Source organism: Cotesia typhae, unplaced genomic scaffold, assembly GCF_013202065.1.
Source record: "Cotesia typhae breed Kobodo isofemale line unplaced genomic scaffold, CoteBio_Ctyphae contig_11, whole genome shotgun sequence".
NCBI lineage: Eukaryota > Metazoa > Arthropoda > Insecta > Hymenoptera > Braconidae > Cotesia > Cotesia typhae.
In genome coordinates, this window is record NW_027423711.1 from 1,200,001 (window position 1) to 1,210,000 (window position 10,000).

The 10,000-nt window shown below is 26.5% G+C and overlaps 1 long non-coding RNA gene across 1 annotated transcript; it reads left to right on the forward strand.

The window, feature by feature from the left end:
- The first annotated feature begins 2,533 nt into the window (after positions 1-2,533).
- On the forward strand, positions 2,534-4,117 carry LOC141538541 (uncharacterized). The gene is made up of 2 exons (XR_012481068.1): positions 2,534-3,691; positions 3,849-4,117. It is a non-coding gene; the product is annotated as an uncharacterized LOC141538541 (long non-coding RNA).
- The last annotated feature ends 5,883 nt before the right edge of the window (positions 4,118-10,000 follow it).

Sequence of the window (10,000 nt, forward strand, 5' to 3'; positions counted from 1 at the left end):
TTACAGAATAAACTACTAACTAAACTATCCAACAACCTTCTATGTGTATGTTGTTAAACATATTGTTCTAATTTAATTTAATTTATTAACCAGACCAAATAGATAATACGCTAAACATTGTTTGAGTTTTACTTTCTTCGGATATACCAGCTGTTCAGGATCTCGAGAATTCTCATTAAGCAGTGTGTACATTCTATGATCTTTTGGTCATTTCCTATAGGTGGCATTGTTATTCGATTGAGCGGGTTTCAAATAATCATAATTTTTAGATAATTCGTATTGTAATTATGCGTTTGATGCATTGTCTTATTTACTAGCAACAATATCATAATAATAATAAATGATAATTTAGGAGCTGATTTTTAAAATGGTATTAAAGTAAAATTTCAATTATTTGAAAGAGCTTTCGTTGTAAGAGAACAATTTCCATTATGCTTGAGTTATGCAGTAACTATTGATAAGAGTCAAGGTTTAAGTTTAAAAAATGCCATCATTGAAGCAGGGAACACCATTTTTAATGTTGGTCAAATTTATGTAGCCCTATCTCGTGTAACAGAGTTACGTGGACTACATTTAATCAATTTTGATCCTCATTCCGTTAAAGCACGCTCTTCAGCAATTAAAGAATATAATCGTTTAAGAAAAATTTATAGGTCTCATTTACCTACCATACTAATTCCTGATACACGTTGGCAAAAAGTATGGGACATGATTTGGGCAGTTGAAGAACATTCTATTCAAATTGAACTCAAAAATGCGAAAAAAGCTTCTCTAGTTTATTAGATTGTCGAGGTATCGAAAACTGTGATAACGTTTCCGATGGTCTTAATTCAATTATTCAATGTATGTTTAATAATACAATAATTAGGACATTATTAATCAATCATGGCCTAAATTATTAATCTGTCAACAATAAACTTAGTAATTTATTTAGCAAATATAATAATCGCGAATTACTTCTAAAGTCCAGTGACATTAAAGAGTCATTAATAGAGCAGCCTTATTCTATGACAAATAACGATCCTGTATCAGTATTTCTTAAAATTTGTAATGATAATTGTGATATTAGAAATTTAGTACAATTTAAATTAGAAATTAATGATCGATGCAAAACATGCAATTATTCTAATTCTTACAGTATACTAGAAAATGTATTACATGTTTCAATATATGATGAGAAAAAAACATTTGAACTACAAGAATTAATTGATTCATCATCAACAAATTCGGTAGAATTTGGCGTCAAGTTCCGTTCAAAACGGAGCGCCAGACTACCGAATGTTATTACTGTAAGCAGAATGGTATTTCAAGGTTGCAAAATTTTATTTAATTATATGGTACTCCTTTTTCCAAAATGATATATCATAAAAGTAAGTCATACTCTATTTTACTGATATTAATTAATTATAATCAATTATAACATTTAATTCACTTAAAATTATTAAATTTTATCAGCACAAACTATAGTAAGCCCAGAAATTTCGATCCTGACTTTTTTTCATGGAGAAAAGTCACCGCCACAGACTAGATAAAATAAAAATGTGTATAAGTAATCTTACTATAGATACGCAACTACACTGAAAAAAGTTAATTCACAGCTTGCATCTACAACCACCAGAGTGCACTGGAATTATTTCTACATAAACTGTAGATTCAACGGGATAGCTCACTGAAGTTAGAACCCCAAATTTTTTTCTTTTAATTTTTGATTTTTTTTTCTATCACGTTTTCAGCTTTTCGTTTGTTCTTTATTATTCACTCTCAACATTTGATCGTTCTCCATTTATTTTAAAAAGAATTTATTAATAATGTACCTTTAAGTTAGCCCCCCTGTCGCATTTTTTAATATTTTGGTAGCAATTTGAGTCATCAAGCCTCTATTTTTGATTGTTCATGTATATTTAACATTTGTTCCTACTTCACATTTTTATTTATTGTTTAATTAACATTTTTAATTAGCTGTATGTATGCATTCTAAATATTTGCACTGCGCATGCGTCAACTTTACGTATATAGACTTTTAGCGCGGTCTTTTGAAAATTATAGTGACAAATACATCTCATGTATAAAAATTAAAAAATTTACGGGTGTAATTTTTAGGAATTACCATTTAATTAATTCAAATAATTAAAAAAATTGTTAGACGTCAGCCAATATCAATGTCATTAAGTAAATAAATATTCATTTCATTCTAAATTTTTAAAAATATCGAGAGAATTGTTAATCAATGCATGTACATTTTTTTTTTATTTTCATCAATTCTATTTTCATGAATACTACGAACTATTAAAAAAAAAAAAAAAAAAAAAAAAAATCCATAACAATTAACAAAAAATTTCAATACTTTATTAAAATAAAACTTATTATAAAATTATTAAAAACTACACGTTGCCCTTTTGTCCTGTGACCTCTATAATTAAAATTACAAGAAAAATACACTTACTCTAATCACTGTGCTGGTCAATATAATTTTCAAAGTCCGCGCTGAATACAAATATTCAGCTTATTAAAAATGTTAATTAAACTAGAAATAAACAATTTGAAGTTGGAACAAAGGTTTTTTGTACATGAACAATCATAATCAGAGGTTAATCCCATTGGATAGTGTACCATTCTATGATTTTGTGGTCGTTGCCGATAGGTGGCATTGTTATCCAATCAAGTGGATTTAGGTGAAAAGTCTTACAATTATGAGCATGGTGTATTGTGTCATTTACTTACAACAATGTCATAATAACAATAACACTAATAATAAAAATTATGAGAATGAAATTAATTATATCGGTAATACCAAATTGAGGTTAAAAATATCATTATCATTATTATTACCGAATGAATTATTGTTATTATTAAATTAATGTGTATTAGAGTATTAAATCCCAATCAACAACTTTTTTAATTCAAAAAAATGTTAAAATTTTTACTGTATATAAATAAAAATGTAAAATCCCTATTAATAAGATAGTTAATCGCTTTTAACCGCGGAGTTTACGCAGATCAGTCACGTTAAGTCTTTTAATGCTACTAGCTATTATGAGAGAAACAGAATTTCAATTTTTTTATTAGGATTTGATTATCAAAATTAATGAATAAACAACCTATCATATTAGAATAGCTTTGCCTGCATTAATTTATTCATTTATGAATTTTCAATTTTGCGCGGGAAAAATTTAATTTTGAAATTAAGAATGTTAAAATACTTTATAAATACAAAATTTCTAGAACAAACTATCAAACAACTTCATATGTGGATGGTTTTCAAACCTATTCTTTCTATTGAATTTCATTTATTAACTAGACTAAATACACAACAGGCTAAAGATTGTTTGAGTTTTACTTTCTTCCTTCAGGCCAGCCGTTCAAGATTTAGGTAATTCTTATTGGATAGGGATTGAGAAAGATGACCTTGACGCCACCTGCCGGGAAAAATGTAAAGCAAAGTGGTGGCAAGTGCTATACAAAACAATAACAAATTTATTAAATAAATTTTTTTTTTAATCTAATTGAAATAAATTTTGATAATGTCTTCGTCAAAAGTTTCTTGCTGTATCCGTGGTTGTTCCAATATGCCATATAAAAACAAAAATCAAAATACAAGTGTTAAATTTTATCGTTTCCCTGCAAGTACTCTGAACTCAGCGTGGATAACCCTTAAACGTCAACAATGGATAAATGCAGTGAAAAACTATGTGTAAGTAAATTATTTTAATGAAAAAATTAAATTAATCACGATCAAATTTAAAAGGCCAAGTAATATGAAATAGAATATTAAATTATACAATGATTATTTTGTAAAGTAAATAAAAATGTACTAAGGAAAAATGAAATTTAAAATAATTTTTTTTCAGGAAATATCCAAATGATTGGGAACCAACTCAAAATACTCGGATTTGTAGTGCTCATTTTGTTAATAATCAAAAGTCAGAACATCCTCGGCATCCTTCATACATACCAACAATTTTTCCTGGTAAAGTAAATATCAAAAAATCTACTCAAGCATTTGAACGTTTCGAACGATTGCGACAACGAAATTTACGAAGTGAAATGAATATCATTAATAATAAAATTAATAATACTAGTAATAATATTATAAGTAATAATATAAATAATCTGTCAAGTTTTTTTATTTCATTAAAAACTGGAATAAAATTTACTTCTATACTTCGAAACTTTTATGAAAATTAATTTAGCAGATATCTTATAATTTTAAGAATTTTGTGAATAAATAAATTAAATCAAAGAACATGAGAAAAAAAATTGACGTTTAGAAAATTAAAAAAATAAAAAATCAAATTTTTTAGAAATAATTTTTTGGAACAAATTTATTTATTAAAAAAAATTAAAAAATGGTTAAGTGACTGCTAACTTTAATGTCATAAACTTTTTACTAGGTTTATATTTAATTATAAATTTTGTAAATTTATGAACATTAAAAATAATTTTAAATAAGCTTCGATGTAGCCAGATTTGTCATATTTTTAATATTGTATAAAATAATTGTTAGAATAATTAGTAACTAACATGAATTTTTATATTGTACACCTCGGAAACTTTGGTTTGAGCGACAACTGAGCAGGTTATGGTTGAGTGTTTATTTAAATCTTCTGTTTCCACAACGTTTAAAACGTGTCCTGACTCAAATAATTTTTACCCTTGATGTCATTTTGACCCCTAATAAGGGTATTTTTGACCGGCAAGAACCCGAATTTAATTATTTTTTGCATTCTTAATGTCAACTAATACTGATTATTACATTGTGTACATCACTAAGCTTTATATTTATAACACCAGGGCGCTCCACTTTCAGCAGTAGTGCTGCCTCTACAGTTCTCTCTCAATCCCTATAGTGTACACATTCTACGACTTTATAGTCGTTGCCTGTAGGTGGCATTGTTATTCAATCGAGCGGATTTCAAATAATTGTAATTTTTAGGCCATAGGTATTACAATTATGCGTATGATGCATTGTCCCCTTTATTAACAATAATGTCATTGTAACAATAACAATAATAATTATTATAAAAATGAAATTTATTATATCGGTAATGATAAATTGATGTTAAAAGTATCATTATCATTGTTTATCTTTACCAAAATAATTATTGTTATTGTTAAATTAATGTGTAGTAGAGCATTAAATCTAGATTAACAACTTTTTTAATTAAAAAAATGTTAAACTTTAACTATATATACATAAAAAATTTAAAATCCCCATTGATAAGCTAGTTAATTGATTGAAACCGAAGAGTTTACACGGGTCAGTCACGTTAAGTTTTTTAATGCTACTAGCTACTATGAGAGAAACAGAATTTTAATTTTTTTGTTAGGATTTGATTTTCAAAATTAACGAACAAATAACCTTTTATATGATAATAGCTTTACCTGCATTAATTAATTTATTTACATATTTCTAATTTTGCGCGGGAAAAGTTCAATTTTAAAATTAAAATTCTGTTTCTCTCATAGTAGCTAGTAGCATTAAAAAACTTAACGTGACTGACCCGTGTAAACTCTTCGGTTTCAATCAATTAACTAGCTTATCAATGGGGATTTTAAATTTTTATGTATATATAGTTAAAGTTTAACATTTTTTTAATTAAAAAAGTTGTTAATCTAGATTTAATGCTCTACTACACATTAATTTAACAATAACAATAATTATTTTGGTAAAGATAAACAATGATAATGATACTTTTAACATCAATTTATCATTACCGATATAATAAATTTCATTTTTATAATGATTATTATTGTTATTGTTACAATGACATTATTGTTAATAAAGGGGACAATGCATCATACGCATAATTGTAATACCTATGGCCTAAAAATTACAATTATTTGAAATCCGCTCGATTGAATAACAATGCCACCTACAGGCAACGACTATAAAGTCGTAGAATGTGTACACTATCCAATAAGAATTACCTAAATCTTGAACGGCTGGCCTGAAGGAAGAAAGTAAAACTCAAACAATCTTTAGCCTGTTGTGTATTTAGTCTAGTTAATAAATGAAATTCAATAGAAAGAATAGGTTTGAAAACCATCCACATATGAAGTTGTTTGATAGTTTGTTCTAGAAATTTTGTATTTATAAAGTATTTTAACATTCTTAATTTCAAAATTAAATTTTTCCCGCGCAAAATTGAAAATTCATAAATGAATAAATTAATGCAGGCAAAGCTATTCTAATATGATAGGTTGTTTATTCATTAATTTTGATAATCAAATCCTAATAAAAAAATTGAAATTCTGTTTCTCTCATAATAGCTAGTAGCATTAAAAGACTTAACGTGACTGATCTGCGTAAACTCCGCGGTTAAAAGCGATTAACTATCTTATTAATAGGGATTTTACATTTTTATTTATATACAGTAAAAATTTTAACATTTTTTTGAATTAAAAAAGTTGTTGATTGGGATTTAATACTCTAATACACATTAATTTAATAATAACAATAATTCATTCGGTAATAATAATGATAATGATATTTTTAACCTCAATTTGGTATTACCGATATAATTAATTTCATTCTCATAATTTTTATTATTAGTGTTATTGTTATTATGACATTGTTGTAAGTAAATGACACAATACACCATGCTCATAATTGTAAGACTTTTCACCTAAATCCACTTGATTGGATAACAATGCCACCTATCGGCAACGACCACAAAATCATAGAATGGTACACTATCCAATGGGATTAACCTCTGATTATGATTGTTCATGTACAAAAACCTTTGTTCCAACTTCAAATTGTTTATTTCTAGTTTAATTAACATTTTTAATAAGCTGAATATTTGTATTCAGCGCGGACTTTTGAAAATTATATTGACCAGCACAGTGATTAGAGTAAGTGTATTTTTCTTGTAATTTTAATTATAGAGGTCACAGGACAAAAGGGCAACGTGTAGTTTTTAATAATTTTATAATAAGTTTTATTTTAATAAAGTATTGAAATTTTTTGTTAATTGTTATGGATTTTTTTTTTTTTTTTTTTTTTTAATAGTTCGTAGTATTGATGAAAATAGAATTGATGAAAATAAAAAAAAAATGTACATGCATTGATTAACAATTCTCTCGATATTTTTAAAAAATTTAGAATGAAATGAATATTTATTTACTTAATGACATTGATATTGGCTGACGTCTAACAATTTTTTTTTAATTATTTGAATTAATTAAATGGTAATTCCTAAAAAATTACACCCGTAAATTTTTTAATTTTTTATACATGAGATGTATTTGTCACTATAATTTTCAAAAGACCGCGCTAAAAGTCTATATACGTAAAGTTGACGCATGCGCAGTGCAAATATTTAGAATGCATACATACAGCTAATTAAAAATGTTAATTAAACAATAAATAAAAAATGTGAAGTAGGAACAAATGTTAAATATACATGAACAATCAAAAATAGAGGCTTGATGACTCAAATTGCTACCAAAATATTAAAAAATGCGACAGGGGGGCTAACTTAAAGGTACATTATTAATAAATTCTTTTTAAAATAAATGGAGAACGATCAAATGTTGAGAGTGAATAATAAAGAACAAACGAAAAGCTGAAAACGTGATAGAAAAAAAAATCAAAAATTAAAAGAAAAAAATTTGGGGTTCTAACTTCAGTGAGCTATCCCGTTGAATCTACAGTTTATGTAGAAATAATTCCAGTGCACTCTGGTGGTTGTAGATGCAAGCTGTGAATTAACTTTTTTCAGTGTAGTTGCGTATCTATAGTAAGATTACTTATACACATTTTTATTTTATCTAGTCTGTGGCGGTGACTTTTCTCCATGAAAAAAAAGTCAGGATCGAAATTTCTGGGCTTACTATAGTTTGTGCTGATAAAATTTAATAATTTTAAGTGAATTAAATGTTATAATTGATTATAATTAATTAATATCAGTAAAATAGAGTATGACTTACTTTTATGATATATCATTTTGGAAAAAGGAGTACCATATAATTAAATAAAATTTTGCAACCTTGAAATACCATTCTGCTTACAGTAATAACATTCGGTAGTCTGGCGCTCCGTTTTGAACGGAACTTGACGCCAAATTCTACCGAATTTGTTGATGATGAATCAATTAATTCTTGTAGTTCAAATGTTTTTTTCTCATCATATATTGAAACATGTAATACATTTTCTAGTATACTGTAAGAATTAGAATAATTGCATGTTTTGCATCGATCATTAATTTCTAATTTAAATTGTACTAAATTTCTAATATCACAATTATCATTACAAATTTTAAGAAATACTGATACAGGATCGTTATTTGTCATAGAATAAGGCTGCTCTATTAATGACTCTTTAATGTCACTGGACTTTAGAAGTAATTCGCGATTATTATATTTGCTAAATAAATTACTAAGTTTATTGTTGACAGATTAATAATTTAGGCCATGATTGATTAATAATGTCCTAATTATTGTATTATTAAACATACATTGAATAATTGAATTAAGACCATCGGAAACGTTATCACAGTTTTCGATACCTCGACAATCTAATAAACTAAGAGAAGCTTTTTTCGCATTTTTGAGTTCAATTTGAATAGAATGTTCTTCAACTGCCCAAATCATGTCCCATACTTTTTGCCAACGTGTATCAGGAATTAGTATGGTAGGTAAATGAGACCTATAAATTTTTCTTAAACGATTATATTCTTTAATTGCTGAAGAGCGTGCTTTAACGGAATGAGGATCAAAATTGATTAAATGTAGTCCACGTAACTCTGTTACACGAGATAGGGCTACATAAATTTGACCAACATTAAAAATGGTGTTCCCTGCTTCAATGATGGCATTTTTTAAACTTAAACCTTGACTCTTATCAATAGTTACTGCATAACTCAAGCATAATGGAAATTGTTCTCTTACAACGAAAGCTCTTTCAAATAATTGAAATTTTACTTTAATACCATTTTAAAAATCAGCTCCTAAATTATCATTTATTATTATTATGATATTGTTGCTAGTAAATAAGACAATGCATCAAACGCATAATTACAATACGAATTATCTAAAAATTATGATTATTTGAAACCCGCTCAATCGAATAACAATGCCACCTATAGGAAATGACCAAAAGATCATAGAATGTACACACTGCTTAATGAGAATTCTCGAGATCCTGAACAGCTGGTATATCCGAAGAAAGTAAAACTCAAACAATGTTTAGCGTATTATCTATTTGGTCTGGTTAATAAATTAAATTAAATTAGAACAATATGTTTAACAACATACACATAGAAGGTTGTTGGATAGTTTAGTTAGTAGTTTATTCTGTAAATTTTTTTGTATTCATAAGAAATTTTTTACACTCTTAATTTAAAGTTTGTACTTTTCCCACGGATATGAAATGTTCATAAAATTATTATAAAAATAAATTAAACTTTTATTTTCCGTAAAGAAACTAGTAGCATCGATAAAATTTCATATATTTATATTTTATAAAATCGTAGGAAAAACTTTTTATATTTTTGTAATTTAGGAAATTGTGAATTTGGATTTAATACCACAATCCTTAATAATTTAATAAAATAATCGTATTGTTCAATATTATGAATGCAATTATTTTTAACATCAATCTATTATTATCATTATAATAACTATCAGTATTATCTTCATTTTTATTGTTATTATTAGCATGATTATTTTTATTACATATTATTATTATCATAATTATGTTGTTAGTAAATAATACGATTCATCAAACTCAATGAATGTAAGGATTATGTATAGAATATTGTCGTTTTGAATGTCCGCGCAGTTCGGTCGCAGTATAGCAGTGCCACCTATATCTGTAAAACACTCGACCAGAATTACTTAGGTAATGATCAGCTGACTATTACATAGAAACTAAACCCAAACAATGTGAGCTCTTGTAGATATTGACTCTAGTTAATAAATAATACTTAATTTAAAAAAAGTTAATTTAAAAAAATTCATATGTAAAGTTGATAGATAATAAATTCTAGAGATTTTA